Raw genomic sequence first — 16,481 nt, 5'->3', positions numbered from 1 at the left:
TTTTACCCACTTGAATGTTATGTTGGGTGATGGTGACTTAAGAAGGGGAACCTCCCCACACTTAGACAATGCGAGGTCTACTCCCTTGTGCTCTTTCTTGACTACCTCCACCTCTTGGCAAGCTTCTTCAACTTCAACCTCTTCCTCTTGACAGAGTTCTTCACATTCAACCACCTCTTCACCAACTTCTTCTAGCTCTTCCCCACTCTTCATGTCACAACATGGAGGTAATGTGGAACTCATCTCAACATTTACCTCAATATCAATAGGGGAAGATTCCTCAAATACCAAAGGATCATGTGTTGGTGTGAGCTCATCTCCATGAGGAAGATTTGTTATTTGCTCACCTTCTTCCAATTCTTCATCATTCATTATATGCTTAGGAGGTTGCGCATCCTCCTTAACATCGCCTTCAAGCTCAATGGAAGAAGGTTCAACAACTTCCACAAAATCATCAACAATGTCACTTGGTATGGAAGTGTTCTCAAACTTGGAATTCACCTCTTGTTCAACTTTGCCTAGCTCTTCAACCACTTCTTCTTCACCTTGAAGTTCTAAACTCACTCCCTCACTATGCTCCTTGATTGTTTCTCCACATTCAACAATGGGAGTTCTTTGATCACATAGGCTTAGGCGGGAGGAGACCATATTGCGAACGACTTCCGCTAGGATAGCCATCTTGGTTTCTAGCTCCTTAAACTCCTTTTGGTCCTCTTCTTGCCTTCGAATGTAAGAACTAACACATTCTTGGAGAGGATCATCCATTGGGGGTGGTGTGGAAAAAGAAGGTTCATTGTTTGGGAAAGAAGGTTCATAATTGGAAGTTGGTTCATCTTGGTAAGGGTATGGAGATGGTGTATTTTTGAGGTGGTTCTTGAGAGTAATTATGTTGGAATGGTGGTGGTTCCACGTATGGTTCATATGGTTCATAAGGTGGTTGGTATGGTGGATAAGGATTAGGGTCATAATGAGGTGTTTGGTGGTAGGGGGCTTGCGAGTAAGGTGGTTCAAAGTCATGTTGAGGGGGTGGTTCATAGGCATGTGGTGGTGGTTGTTGACAATCACAATAAGGGTCACCACATCCATTAGATTGATATGCATTAGGATTAGAATTATACCCATAAGAATCCAGAGAGTAGTTACGTTGGGGTGACGCTTGGACGGCTCGGGTGGCATAGAATGCCCTTTGGTCCTTGTGTATCTCTGTGAGGATAGTAGTCATGTCCCCAAGCACTCTTGTCAAGCTTGGTTCGGAAGGAGGTTGTTGCCAAGAAGGTTGTTCATAAGCTTGGGGCTCCTCCCACCTTCGATTTCCAAATCCTTGATGCACATCCTTATTGAAGCTTCCATTTCCTACAACATAGTTTGAACCAAACTCATAGCCAAAGTGATGAGAATTCATAGTGAAAGAGAAAATAAAAACAAAGGGCTAACAAGAAATAAAGAAAACTAAGTCCTACAACTAGCAAAAACTAACAAACAAACCAAAAATCAAGCTATTCACAATATATACAATAGCCAATAACATAGCACCATTGCAACTCCCCGGCAATAGCGGCATTTTGATAATGAGATTTTGTGCGATGGTCTAGAATTTCTCTTATAGGAATAAGAACTTCGTTGTAAGCATAGCTTCAAACCAACAAACAATTCTCACATAAAAAATTTGAGTTGTCACAAATAACAAACCCCAAATAAGAATTAACCGAAGTATTTAGACTCCGGGCCGTATCACAAGGAATTGCAATGATGTGGTCAATTATTGGCTATGAAGGAACAAAGGGGGGGGGGTTTGGTTGATAAAAGGGGCAATAAAATAAATGACAAAAAAGTAAAGAGAGCAATTAAAGAAAGCAATTAATAAAGAGAGACATCCATGGCAAGGTTTGAGATCATAGGCTTTCTATCCTAGTCATTAATCATAACAATACTTAATAAGAATTTATCTTATTTCGTCATCCCCAATGTTGGAAGAAGGTATAAGTTATCTTCCATTAGAGAAAGTCAAACAAGACTAGTTAATCTCAATCCAAAGGTTCTAATCAGCTCACTAATTGAATTAGCAAGAGATTAGAGTCATTGAAAATGATATTAACTAACAAATCTAGATCACCAATCTAAATTGGATATTAATGACTCAAGATTGCCAAATTACTCTTCCCAAGCCAAGAATGCTCAAAATCTACTCTAAAGCCCAACCAAGCATTTTATCAAACACTTGGGAGGCATACAAGAAAATCATAGTAAAAGTGCAAGAATTATAAATCTACCAACTACCAATGGCAAGAAAAGTAAATCAACAACTCAAATCATCAATAAAGAGAACATCAAACATTAAATTTCATTCAATGTAAACAAAATCCACCATGAGCATTCATAAACATAAAAGAGACATAAAAGTAAAATTGACAAGAGAACTAAGAAGAATAGAGTAGTAGAAACAAGAAATTATGAAGGAAATAAGATGAAATCAAGAATTGAACATGGATCTATGATGCAAATACCCTAGGAACCCTAATTCTAGAGAGAAGAGGGAGCTTCTCTCTCTAGAAACTAACCTACATGATGCCAAAACTACAAAAAATTGCTCCCCCTTGTCCAAGCTTTAATTCTGCATGAAATAGCATTAGAAATGAGTTAGATTGGGCCCAAAATGCTCTACAAATCGCTGGCCACGATTTCACTTTAGTGAATCACGTGCTCCATTGGTGCGCATGCGTACAGTGCACGTGCGCGCCTCCTAACACGAAGCAACTATGGAAAATTTTATATCATTTCGAAGCCCCGGATGTTAGCTTTCCAACGCAACTGGAACCGCCTCATTTGGACCTATGTAGCTCAAGTTATAGTCGATTGAGTGCGAAGAGGTCAGGCTTGACAGCTTTGCGGTTCCTTCATTTCTTCATGAGTTCTCCCATTTTGTATGCTTTTCTCCTCACTTCTTCCATCCAATACTTGCCTTATGAACCTGAAATCACTTAACAAACATATCAAGGTATCGAATGGAATTAAAGTGAATTAAAATTGGCTATTTTAAGGCCTAAAAAGCATGTTTTCATATTTAAGCATAAATTTAGGGAGAATTACAAAATCATGCTATTTCATTGAATAAATGTGAGAAAAGGTAATAAAATCCCCCAAATTAAGCACAAGATAAACCACAAAAATGGGGTTTATCATAAAGTAAAACGCAAGGAACAGAAAGTACAAGAAAGTAAATGACGGAAAGGTAAATAACTAGAAGTAAAAATAAAAGAAAAGCATTGGGATCAAGAGATATTACACTCTCAGGATCAACAATTCTCATCTCCTCTTCAATCATGCAATCATTGATCTCTTGGCAAATCATAAGTAACCAAACCCCAATCTCTTTGTGATTTGATTTCTCTTAACTTGATCAATTGCCAATCTCTTGATCTAATTGGTCATGAGAAGAGATGAAGTTCAATTTCTAATTCAAAGGCCACATAACCCTCAAGACCACAATTCAAAGTGGTTACATCTCACCTACCAACTAAGAATGTATTGATCAATAGGATTATGAGAGAAGAGCCTCAAACTGAATTCCATGATCCATTTCTCAAGGCTCACATGTAATTCAAGTAGATCTAATCCTCCTCTCGGTAGTAATTAGATTTATGAAGCACAAAGACTCTCTCTAAAGCAACAATAAAAGAAGAATTGAAGATGGAGAATGAAATTAAATCAATCCATTAAATTGCAATAGAGCTATCTTTCCCAATGGAAAGAGTTAGTAATTCATAACTAAAATATTTATAAAGTGAGAAAGAAATTAAGAGAAGAGAAGTGTGGAGAGAGGGTCCGAAGACCCCTCCAAAATGTGTTTCCAACCAAGAGTCCTTTCTTTCCTATGATGAACTAAAGCCTATTTATAAGCTAGCCTAAATTACAAATTGAAATGAAATTAAAAATAAATTACAATCAAATGAAAGTTAACTATTCTAGATGTTTCTTATGACCTTGATTGGTTAACAATTGTGGGCTTTGCTTGCTTGAAATTTGAAGTGGACTTGGGTGAGATAAGTGAATCAAATTGAGCTCCAGGGGTGAAACTAGCGTTGTTAGCAGTAACGCCTTCAGTTTGCCAAAAAGTGTGCATACGCACACCTGAAAAAATGACCATTGTGCGAATGCAAACTAGGTCGTGCGTATGCACGGCTGCAAAATTTTCCAAGCTACTCATTGGGCACGTTATCAACAAACACGCTTTCACCAACCCAAGTCAGCAACGTCTTCATATTCTGAAGCTCCAAATGAAGCCAGCTTCTGAAGCTTCAAACGAATGTCAACCCCATACTATTATATATCGTTGAAAAACTTTGGATGTTTACTTTCCAATGTCATTGAAAGCACATCATTTGAGGCTCTACAGCTCAAGATATCTTCCAGGGAAGGTGAAGAGGTCAGCTGGCTTTACTATGTTCATCTTTGCACTTTTGGGGTAAGTTTTCTCCCTCAAATTTAGTGTCCACCATGTAGTGCCATATATTCTTGGAAAGCTCTTGATTCCTACTTTCCAATGCCACTAGAATCACTTCATTTGGAGCTTTGTAGCTCAAGTTATTCTTGTTTGAAGAAGACAAGGTTAGGCTACCAATAAGCCAAAAAGTGGCCTTGCCAACTTGAATCCCACGTTGGCAACTCCTTTGATGCTGAGATAGTGAAGGCGTTGTTAACGCCCAGGGTTGAGTTGCCAATGCCTTCATGAGCCTTGATCTTCCATCCTTCATTTTGAAATAAGGAAGGCGTTGCCAACGCCTTCAATGTTGAAATAAGGAAGGAGTTGCCAACTTCAATTTCCAAATTAGCAACTCCTTTGCATTTTTCAAAGAAGGAGTTTTTCCAAGTTAGCAACTCATTTGTATTTTTCAAAGAAGGAGTTGCCAACTTCAACAACTTCAAAGCTCTGCTCCCTTTTTGCTTTTGAGCTTATTTTGTGTTTTTTGCTTGTTTCTCTACTATTTTCTACAAAATAAATCAATTTAAAGAGATCAAAGTAATATATGACTTAAGCTCAATAATACTCAATAATTAAGCACTAAACATTAATTTCTTGCATGAAAAAGCATAGAAAAATACAACATGATGCGCATGCATCACTCGGCAAGCTTGTAAACTTCCTCAACGCTTATCTAGGGTGCCTTACTTGTTTTTAAGCTTGAAAGATAGAGACTACCATAAGTGAGTTTATTTAGATATTTTCTGGTAAAAAGTTTAGAAAATTGAACCTTAGGTTTCTAGAGTACTGAGGATGGAATAGTCGTGTGGGTTGGAAGAGTACTTATGTTGATGATGGGCAGGATGAGATGTGATGAGAAGTGATAATGTTTGTAACGAGTCTGGGACTCGAGGATAAATAATAAAAGAGGTAATACCCAATTTTATCCCTGAAATTCCCAACTCGCTTCAGATTAGTCCTCCACTTTTTAAAATGACCAAATAAATCTCTCACTTTCAGAATCATGAATCTCCGTTAGTCCAAAAGTTACTAGGCGTTTTAACGATGCTGATGTGTACAATTAAGTGCCAAATTGGCACTTAACTAAACAACGTCGTTTAGGGGTGAACCTCCAATTACAGCAAAACGACCCCGTTTTCACCCTATAATCTATCTTCCCTAAATAAAAGACTCCCAAATGGTCCCCCCCATTAACACTAAGACATTCTTGTTGCCATCATCGCCTCTTTTTCTTCCTCAAATCAGCGTCGCTCGTGGGGCTCGTCCACTGTCCCCGCATTCGACTAGTGAAGCTCTTTGTCTCTGTCAACATCATCAGACTCAAACATTGGCCATGGTAAATGGTAAGGGTTTAAGTTTATTATTTTTTTTATTTTTTTTACTGTTGATGAGCGGATAATTTATACGCTTTTTGGCATTATTTTTAGGTAGTTTTCAGTATGTTTTAGTTAATTTTTACTATGTTTTTATTAGTTTTTATGCAAAAATCACATTTCTGGAATTTACTATGAGTTTGTGTGTTTTTCTGTGATTTCAGGTATTTTCTGGCTGAAATTGAGGGACCTGAACAAAAATCTGATTCAGAGGCTGAAAAAGGACTGCAGATGCTGTTGGATTCTAACCTCCCTGTACTCGAAATGGATTTTCTGGAGCTATAGAAACCCAATTAGCGCACTCTTAATTGCGTTGGAAAGTAGACATCCAGGGATTTCCAGCAATATATAATAGTCCATACTTTTCTCGAGTTTTGACGACGCAAACTAGCGTTCAAACGCCAACTTCCTGCCCTATTCTGAAGTTAAACGCCAGAAACAGGTTACAAACCAGAGTTAAACATTAGAAACAGGTTACAACCTGGTGTTTAACTCCAAGAGAAGCCTTTACACGTGTAAAGCTCAATGCTCAGCCCAAGCACACACCAAGTGGGCCCCGGAAGTGGATTTTTGCACTATCTGCACTTAGTTACTTATTTTCTGTAACCCTAGCTACTAGTTTAGTATAAAAACTACTTTTAGAGACTTACTATGCACCTCATGACATTTTTACACTTTACATTGTATTTCTGACGGCATGAGTCTCTAAACCCCATGGTTGGGGGTGAGGAGCTCTGCTGTGTTTCGATGAATTAATGCAATTACTACTGTTTTTCATTCAATCACGCTTGTTTCTATTCTAAGATATTCACTCGCACTTCACCCTGATAAATGTGATGATCCATGACACTCATCATCATTATCACCTAGGAAAGCGTGCCTAACAACCACCTCCGTTCTATCTGCACTAGCTTGAATGTGTATCTTTTAGCCTCCTGGTTCATGATCAGAGTCTTCGTAGTATAGGTTAGAATTATTGGCGGCCATTCCTGAGATCCGGAAAGTCTAAACCTTGTCTGTGGTATTTTGAGTAGGATCTGGAAACGGATGACTGTGACGAGCTTCAAACTCGCGAGTGTTGGGCGTAGTGACAGACGCAAAAGAATCAACGGATTCTATTCTAACATGAGTGAGAACCGACAGATGATTAGCCGTGCGGTGACAGCGCATTTGGACCATTTTCACTGAGAGGATGGATGGTAGACATTGACAACGGTGATCCACCAACATACAGCTTGCCATGGAAGGAGACCTGGGTGCGTGAAGAAGAAGACAGTAGGAAAGCAAAGATTCAGAAAACAGAGAATCTCCAAAACCTGAATCTGTTCTCCATTACTGCATAACAAGTATTATTTATTTTATGTTAATTACTTTTCATAAACCCAACCATTTTTATTATTAATTTCCTGACTAAGAATTACAAAATAACCATAGCTTGCTTCAAGCCGACAATCTCCGTGGGATCGACCCTTACTCACGTAAGGTATTACTTGGACGACCCAGTGCACTTGCTGGTTAGTGGTACGAGTTGTGAAAAGTGTGATTTACAATTCGTGCACCAAGTTTTTGGCGCCGTTGCCGGGGATTGTTCGAGTTTGGACAACTGACGGTTTATTTTGTTGCTTAGATTAGGAAAAATTTATCTTTTTTGTTTAGAGTCACTAAAATTGCGTCTTCTATTATTGTTTTTGGTTGAAACTTTTTTTTAAAATCCTTATTTTCTTTTTCAATTATTTTTTCGAAAATTTTTATAAGCTAATAATTGAGTTTTTCTGTTTGAGTTTATTTTCATATTTTAAGTTTGGTGTCAATTGCATGATTTTATTTTTCTTTCAATTTTTTTTAAATTATTAGTGCTCAAAATATAAAAATTTTTTAGTTTGGTGTCCTTTGTGTTTCTGTTTTCTTAAAAATTTTTCAAAAGTTGTTCTTAGCGTTCATCATGATATTTAAAGTTTTTCTGTTTGTTTCCTTTGTTTTGATCTAAAAATTTAAGTTTGGTGTCATTTTTACTGTTTTTCTCTTTCTTCATTAAATTCAAAAATATATTTTCTCTTTATTTTAATTAATTTTCGAATTTTTCTTTAAAAATTCAGATTTTTATTTCAAAAACTTTCTATTCTATCTTATCTTAGTTTTGAAATTTCAAAATTCAAAATCTTTTTCAAAAAAGTCATATCCAAAGTTTTTCAAATCTTCTTAATTAAGTAATTATTTTAGTTTTCAAATTTATTTTTCTCTTAGTTTTCGAAATTTACATTTTAATTTTTAATTATTTTATTTTATCTTATTATTTTTATTTAATTTCAATTATTCGGTTTGTTTTTAATTAAATAAGATAAAAATAAAAATATATTTTAATTTGCAATTCACATCAATTTCCTTTTCTTCATCATGGACAAAAGTGGAAATGAACAGTCCAGAAGGACTCTGGGGTCATATGCTAACCCCATTACTGCTGCATATGGGAGTAGCATCTGTATACCTCCCATCAAAGCAAGCAGTTTTGAGCTAAATCCTCAGCTCATTGTCATGGTGCAGCAAAATTGCCAGTATTCCGGTCTTCCACAAGAAGAACCTACTGAGTTTCTGGCGCAGTTCTTGCAAATTGCTGACACAGTGCGTGACAAGGAGGTAAATCAGGATATATACAGGCTGTTACTGTTTCCGTTTGCTGTAAAAGATCAAGCTAAGAGGTGGTTAAATAACCAACCTACAACAAGCATAAGAACATGAAAACAGTTATCAGACAAATTTCTGAATCAATATTTCCCTCCAAAAAGGATGACACAGCTAAGGCTGGACATCCAAGGCTTTAAACAAGAGGATGATGAATCCCTTTATAATGCCTGGGAGAGGTATAGAGGGATGCTAGGGAAATACCCCTCTGAAATGTTTTTAGAGTGGGTGCAATTAGACATCTTCTACTATGGGCTTACAGAAAAAGCTCAGATATCTCTAGACCATCAGGTGGTGGATCTATACACATGAGAAAGACTATTGAAGAGGCTCAAGAGCTTATTGATATAGTTGCTAGAAATCAGCATCTGTACATAAGTAATGAGTCCTCCATGAAAGAAGAAACTAAGGCAGTATCAACTGACTTTAGTCCTCAGGAACAAGTTGCTGAACTCAATCAGCAACTATCTTCTATAACAAGGCAGTTAGCAGAATTTAAGGAGATGCTACAAGAAACTAAAATTGCTAACAAGGATATGGAATCACAATTGAATCAGATAAAACAGCAGTTATCAAAATAGATAACAGAGGAGTGCCAAGCAGTTCAATTAAAAAGTGGAAAACATTAAATATCTCAACTCAAGGCAGCTGGTGCACGAAATTGTGATGTCCAGGCTCGAACAATCCCTGGTAATGGCTCCAAAGCTTGGTGCTCTGATCTTAATTCATAATTGTCACAACTTCGATACAACTAACCAGCAAGTGCACTGGGTCGTCCAAGTAATACCTTACGTGAGTAAGGGTCGAATCCCACGGAGATTGTTGGTATGAAGCAAGCTATGGTCACCTTGTAAATCTCAGTCAGGCAGATATAAAGTGATAATGGTGTTTTCGAATATTAATTAATAAGATAGGGATAGAGATACTTATGTAAATCATTGGTAGGAATTTCAGATAAGCGAATGGAGATGCCTTTCGTTCCTCTGAACCTCTGCTTTCCTGCTATCTTCATCCAATCAGTCTTACTCCTTTCCATGGCTGGCTGTATGCAAGGGCATCACCGTTGTCAGTGGTTACATCCCCTCCTCTCAGTGAATAATATGCTCACGCACCCTGTCACGGCACGGCTATTCATCTGTCGGTTCCCGATCATGCTGGAATAGGATTCACCCTCCTTTTGCGTCTGTCACTAACGCCCAGCACTCGCGAGTTTGAAGCTCGTCACAGTCATTCAATCATTGAATCCTACTCAGAATACCACAGACAAGGTTTAGACCTTCCGAATTCTCTTGAATGCCGCCATCATTCTAGCGTACGCCACGAAGATTCTGGTTAGGAGATCTAAGAGATACTCATTCTAGCTTAATTCATGTAGAACAGAAGTGTTTGTCAGGCACGCGTTCATAAGGGGGAAGGATGATGAGCGTCACACATAATCATCACCTTCATCACGTTCTTGGGTGCGAATGGATATCTTAGAAGAGAAATAAGAAGAATTGAATAGAAAACAGTAGTACTTTGCATTAATCTTTGAGGAACAGCAGAGCTCCACACCTTAATCTATGGAGTGTAGAAACTCTACCGTATGAAAATACACAAGTGAAGGTCTAGGCATGGCCGAGATGGCCAGCCCCCTAAAACGTGATCAAAGGATCATAAGGTAATCCCCAGATCCAAAGATGTCTAATACAATAGTAAAGGGTCCTATTTATAATAAACTAGTCACTAGGGTTTACATGAGTAAGTAATTGATGCATAAATCCACTTCCGGGGCCCACTTGGTGTGTGTTTGGGCTGAGCTTAAGTGTAGCACGTGCAGATGCCATTTGTGGAGTTGAACGCCAGTTTTTGTGCCAGTTTGGGCGTTCAACTCTGGTTTTGGATCCTTTTCTGGCGCTGGACGCCAGATTTGGGCAGAAGGCTGGCGTTGAACGCCAGTTTACGTCGTCTATTCTTGGCCAAAGTATAGACTATTATATATTGTTGGAAAGCCCTGGATGTCTACTTTCCAACGCAATTGGAAGCGCGCCATTTCGAGTTCTGTAGCTCCAGAAAATCCACTTTGAGTGCAGGGAGGTCAGAATCCAACAGCATCAGCAGTCCTTTTTCAACCTCTGAATCTGATTTCTGCTCAAGTCCCTCAATTTCAGCCAGAGAATACCTGAAATCACAGAAAAACACACAAACTCATAGTAAAGTCCAGAAATGTGAATTTAACATAAAAACTAATGAAAACATCCCTAAAAGTAACTAGATCCTGCTAAAAACATACTAAAAATAATGCCAAAAAGTGTATAAATTATCCGCTCATCACAACACCAAACTTAAATTGTTGCTTGTCCCCAAGAAACTGAAAATCAAATAGGATAAAAAGAAGAGAATATACTATAAATTCCAAACTATCAATGAAACATAGCTGCAATCATATGAGCGGGACTTATAGCTTTTTGCCTCTTGAATAGTTTTGGCATCTCACTTTATCCATTGAAGTTTAGAATGATTCGCATCTATAGGAACTTCAGATTTCGAATAGTGTTATTGACTCTCCTAGTTCAGTATGATGATTCTTGAACACAGCTTCTTTATGAGTCTTGGCCGTGGCCCTAAGCACTTTGTTTTCCGGTATTACCACCGGATACATAAATGCCACAGACACATAATTGGGTGAACCTTTTCAGATTGTGACTCAGCTTTGCTAAAGTCCCCAATTAGAGGTGTCCAGGGTTCTTAAGCACACTCTTTGTTTTGCTTTGGACCTTGACTTTAACCGCTCAGTCTCAAGTTTTCACTTGACACCTACACGCCACAAGCACATGGTTAGGGACAGCTTGGTTTAGCCGCTTAGACCAGGATTTTATTCCTTTAGGCCCTCCTATCCACTGATGCTCAAAGCCTTGGGATCCTTTTTATTTGCCCTTGCCTTTTGGTTTTAAGGGTTATTGGCTTTTTCTGCTTGCTTTTTCTTTTTCTTTCTATTTTTTTTTTCGCCTATTTTTTTCTCTTTCTTTCTTTTTTTTTTTTTTTCCTGCAAGCTTTGTTTTTTTGCTGCTTTTTCTTGCTTCAAGAATCATTTTTATAATTTTTCAGATTATCAAATAACATGTCTCCTAGTCATCATTCTTTCAAGAGCCAACATATTTAACATTCTTAAACAACAACTTCAAAAGACATATGCACTGTTCAAGCATACATTCAGAAAACAAGAAGCATTGTCACCACATCAATATAATTAAACTAAGTTCAAGGATAAATTCGAAACTCATGTACTTCTTGTTCTTTTGAATTAAAACATTTTTCATTTAAGAGAGGTGATGGATTCATAGGACATTCATATCTTTAAGACAAAGTTACTAACTACTAATGATCATGTACTGAAGGCACAAACATAGATAAGCACATAACATAGAAAACGAAAAACAGAAGAAATAAGAACAAGGAATGAATCCACCTTAGTGATGGTGGCGTTTCCTTCTTGAGGAGCCAATGATGTCCTTGAGCTCTTCTATGTCTCTTCCTTGTCTTTGTTGCTCCTCCCTCATTGCTTTTTGATCTTCTCTTATTTCATGAAGCATGATGGAGTGCTCTTGATGTTCCACCCTTAGTTGTCCCATATTGGAACTCAATTCTTCTAGGGAGGTGTTGATGTGCTCCCAATAGTTTTGTGGAGGAAAGTGCATTTGAGGCATTTCCGGAATCTCATGGTGATGAGCTTCTTGCGCCTCTTGAGCTCCATGACTGGGCTCTCTTGCTTGCTCCATCTTTTTCTTAGTGATGGGCTTGTCCTCTTTGATGAGGATATCTCCCTCTATGTCAATCCCAGCTGAATTGCATAGGTGGCAAATGAGGTGAGGAAAGGCTAACCTTGCCATGGTGGAGGACTTGTCAGCCACCTTGTAGAGTTCTTGAGGTATAATCTCATGAACTTCCACCTCTTCTCCAATCATGATGCTGTGGATCATGATGGCCCGGTCTATAGTAACTTCAGACCGGTTGCTAGTGGGAATGATTGAGCATTGAATAAACTCCAACCATCCTCTAGCTATAGGCTTGAGGTCCAATCTTCTTAGTTGAACCGGCTTGCCTTTGGAGTCAATCTTCCATTGAGCTCCTTCTACACATATGTCCATAAGGACTTGGTCCAACCTTTGATCAAAGTTGACTCTCCTTGTGTAGGGGCGTGCGTTCTCTTCCATGTATGGCAAGTTGAACGCCAACCTCACATTCTCCGGACTAAAATCTAAGTATTTCCCCCGAACCATTGTAACATAGTTCTTTGGATCCGGGTTCTTACTTTGATCATGGTTCTTGGTGATCCATGCATTGGCATAGAACTCTTGAACCATTAGGATGCCGACTTGTTGGATGGGATTTGTTAGAACTTTCCAACCTCTTCTTTGAATTTCATGTCGGATCTCCGGATACTCATTTCTTTTGAGTTTAAAAGGGACCTCAGGGATCACCTTTTTCTTGGCCACAACATCATAGAAGTGGTCTTGATGGGCTTTGGAGATGAACCTTTCCATCTCCCATGACTCGGATGTGGAAGCTTTTGTCTTCCCTTTCCCTCTTCTAGAGGATTCTCCGGTCTTAGATGCCATCAATGGTAATGGAAAAACAAAAAAGCTATGCTTTTACCACACCAAACTTAGAATATTGCTCGCCCTCGAGCAATAAACAAAAGAATAGAAGAAGAAGAAGAAGAAATATGGAGAGGGAGAGGGAGATGTGGTTTCGGCTAAGGAGAGTGTAGAGGGGTGTGTTGTGTGAATTTGGTGAAGAATGGAGGTCTTTATATAGGGAATGGAGGTGGGGTATTGGTTCGGCCATATGGGTGGGTTTGGGTGGGAAATTGGTTTTGAATTTTGAAGGTAGGTGGAGTTTATGAGGTAGGTTTATGGGGAAGAGTGGGTGGATGTGAGTGGTGAAGGTTTGGTGGGGAAGAGAGATTGAGGTGATTGGTGAGGGGTTTTTAGGGAAGAGTGTTTATGGGGTTATGTGAAAGAGAGTGGTGAGAAGAAGTGAGTGGAGGTAGGTGGGGATCCTGTGGGGTCCACAGATCCTGAGGTGTTCAAGGAATTACATCCATGCACCCCTTAGGCATGTAAAAATGCCTTTGTATCCAACTCTGGGCGTTCAGCGCCAGGTTGGTGGCCATTTTGGGTGTTCAACGCCCATCTGTGTGCCATTTCTGGCGTTGAACGCCAGAACCATGCCTGTTCTGGCGTTCAGCGCCCAGAAGCTGCCCATTTTGGGCGTTCAGCGCCAGAACCATGCTCTGTTCTGGCGCTGAACGCCAGACAGATGCTCCTCCAGGGTGTGATTTTTCTTCTGCTGTTTTTGATTCCGTTTTCAATTTTTCTATTTATTTTGTGACTCCACATGATCATGAACCTAAGAAAACATGAAAAATAAGAATTAGATAAACATTGGGTTGCCTCCCAACAAGCGCTTCTTTAATGTCAATAGCTTGACAGTGGGCTCTCATGGAGCCTCACAGATGTGCAGAGCTTTGTTGAGACTTTCCAACACCAAACTTAGAGTTTGGATATGGGAGTTCAACACCAAACTTAGAGTTTGGTTGTGGCCTCCCAACACCAAACTTAGAGTTTGACTGTGGGGGCTCTGGTTGACTCTGCTTGGAGAGAAGCTTTTCCTGCTTCTTCCTCATGGTTGCAGAGGGAGATCCTTGAGTTTTGAATACAAGGGAGTTCTCATTCCATTGAAGGACTATTTCACCTCTGTCAACATCAATCACAGCTCTTGCTGTGGCCAGGAAAGGTCTTCCTAGGATGATGGATTCATCCTCTTCCTTTCCAGTATCCAGGACTATGAAATCAGTAGGTATGTAAAGGCCCTCAACCTTTACTAATACATCTTCTACTTGTCCATAAGCCTGTTTTCTTGAGCTGTCTGCCATCTCTAGTGAGATTTTAGCAGCTTGCACCCCATAGATTCCCAGTTTCTCTATTACAGAGAGGGGCATGAGGTTTATTCCTGAACCACGGTCACACAGAGCCTTAAAGATCATGGTGCCTATGGTACAGGGTATTATGAACTTTCCAGGATCCTGTCTCTTCTGAGGCAATGTCAGTTGATCCAGATCACTTAGTTCATTGATGAACAAGGGAGGTTCAACTTCCCAAGCATCAATGCCAAACAATTTGGCATTCAGCTTCATGATTGCACCAAGAAACTTGGCAGTTTGCTCTTCAGTGACATCCTCATTCTCTTCAGAAGAGGAATACTCATCAGAGCTCATGAAGGGCATAAGGAGGTTCAATGGAAGCTCTATGGTCTCTAGATGAGCCTCAGAGTCCTTTGATTCCCCAGAGGGAAGCTCCTTATTGATCACTGGACGTCCCAGGAGGTCTTCCTCCTTGGGATTCACGTCCTCTCCTTTCCTTACAGGTTCGGCCATGGCGCTTATGTCAATGGCCTTGCACTCTCCTTTTGGGTTCTCTTCTGTATTGCTTGGGAGAGTACTAGGAGGGATTTCAGTGATCCTTTTACTCAGCTGGCCCACTTGTGCTTCCAGATTTCTAATGGAAGACCTTGTTTTATTCATGAAACTTACAGTGGCCTTAGATAGATCAGAGACTAGATTTGCTAAATTAGAATAATTTTGTTTAGAGTTCTCTGTCTGTTGCTGAGTTGATGATGGAAAAGGTTGCTATTGCTAAACCTGTTTCTTCCACCATTATTAAAGCCTTGTTGAGGCTTCTGATCCTTCCATGAGAAATTTGGATGATTTCTCCATGTTGAGTTATAGGTGTTTCCATAAGGTTCACCTAAATAATTTACCTCTGCTATTGCAGGGTTCTCAGGATCATAGGCTTCTTCTTCAGAAGATGCCTCTTGAGTACTGTTGGATGCAGCTTGCATTCCATGCAGACTCTGAGAGATCATATTGACTTGCTGAGTCAATATTTTATTTGAGCCAATATGGCATTCAGAGTATCAACTTCAAGAACTCCCTTCTTCATAGGTGTCCCATTACTCACAGGATTCCTTTTAGAAGTGTACATGAACTGGTTATTAGCAACCATGTCAATGAGTTCTTGAGCTTCTGCAGGCGTTTTCTTTAGGTGAATGGATCCACCTGCAGAAGTGTCCAGTGACATCTTTGATAGCTCAGATAAACCATCATAGAATATATCCAGGATGGTCCATTCTGAAAGCATGTCAGAAGGACACTTTTTGGTCAACTGTTTGTATCTTTCCCAAGCTTCATAGAGGGATTCACCTTCTTTCTGTCTGAAGGTTTGAACATCAGCTCTAAGCTTGCTCAGCTTTTGAGGAGGAAAGTACTTGGCTAAGAAAGCCGTGACCAGCTTATCCCAAGAGTTCAGGCTGTCTTTGGGTTGAGAATCCAACCATAATCTAGCTCTGTTTCTTACAGCAAAAGGGAAAAGCATGAGCCTGTAGACTTCAGGATCTACTCCATTAGTCTTAACAGTATCACATATCTGCAAGAATTCAGTCAAGAACTGAAAAGGATCTTCAGATGGAAGTCCATGAAACTTGCAGTTCTGCTGCATCAGAGAAACTAATTGAGGTTTCAGCTCAAAGTTGTTTGCTCCAATGGCAGGAATGGAGATGCTTCTTCCATGTAAATTGGAATTAGGTGCAGTAAAGTCACCAAGCATCTTCCTTATATTATTATTATTTTCGGCTGCCATCTCCTTTTCCTGTTCAAAAATTTCTGAAAGGTTTTCTCTGGATTGTTGTATTTTAGCTTCTCTTAATTTTCTCTTCAGAGTCCTTTCAGGTTCTGGATCTGCTTCCACAAGAATGTTCTTATCCTTGCTCCTGCTCATATGACAAGGAAGAATGGACAGAAAAATGATAATAATAATAGAGATCCTTTATACCACAGTATAGGGATCCCTTTGTGAGGGGAAGAAAAGAGGGGGAGACACAGAATGTAATATAATGGAAGAAACACAACT

General features: G+C 39.3%; 1 non-coding gene across 1 annotated transcript; it reads left to right on the top strand.

Annotated features, from left to right (window-relative positions):
• Nucleotides 1-15,707: 15,707 nt before the first annotated feature.
• LOC112738789 (small nucleolar RNA R71) lies at nucleotides 15,708-15,815 on the top strand. Its single transcript, XR_003169738.1, has one exon. It is a non-coding gene; the product is annotated as a small nucleolar RNA R71 (small nucleolar RNA).
• Nucleotides 15,816-16,481: the final 666 nt, after the last annotated feature.

Source organism: Arachis hypogaea, chromosome 13 (genome assembly GCF_003086295.3).
Source record: "Arachis hypogaea cultivar Tifrunner chromosome 13, arahy.Tifrunner.gnm2.J5K5, whole genome shotgun sequence".
Classification (NCBI taxonomy): domain Eukaryota; kingdom Viridiplantae; phylum Streptophyta; class Magnoliopsida; order Fabales; family Fabaceae; genus Arachis; species Arachis hypogaea.
Note: the sequence above shows the minus strand (reverse complement) of the source record. Positions and strands in the feature narration are given on the sequence as shown.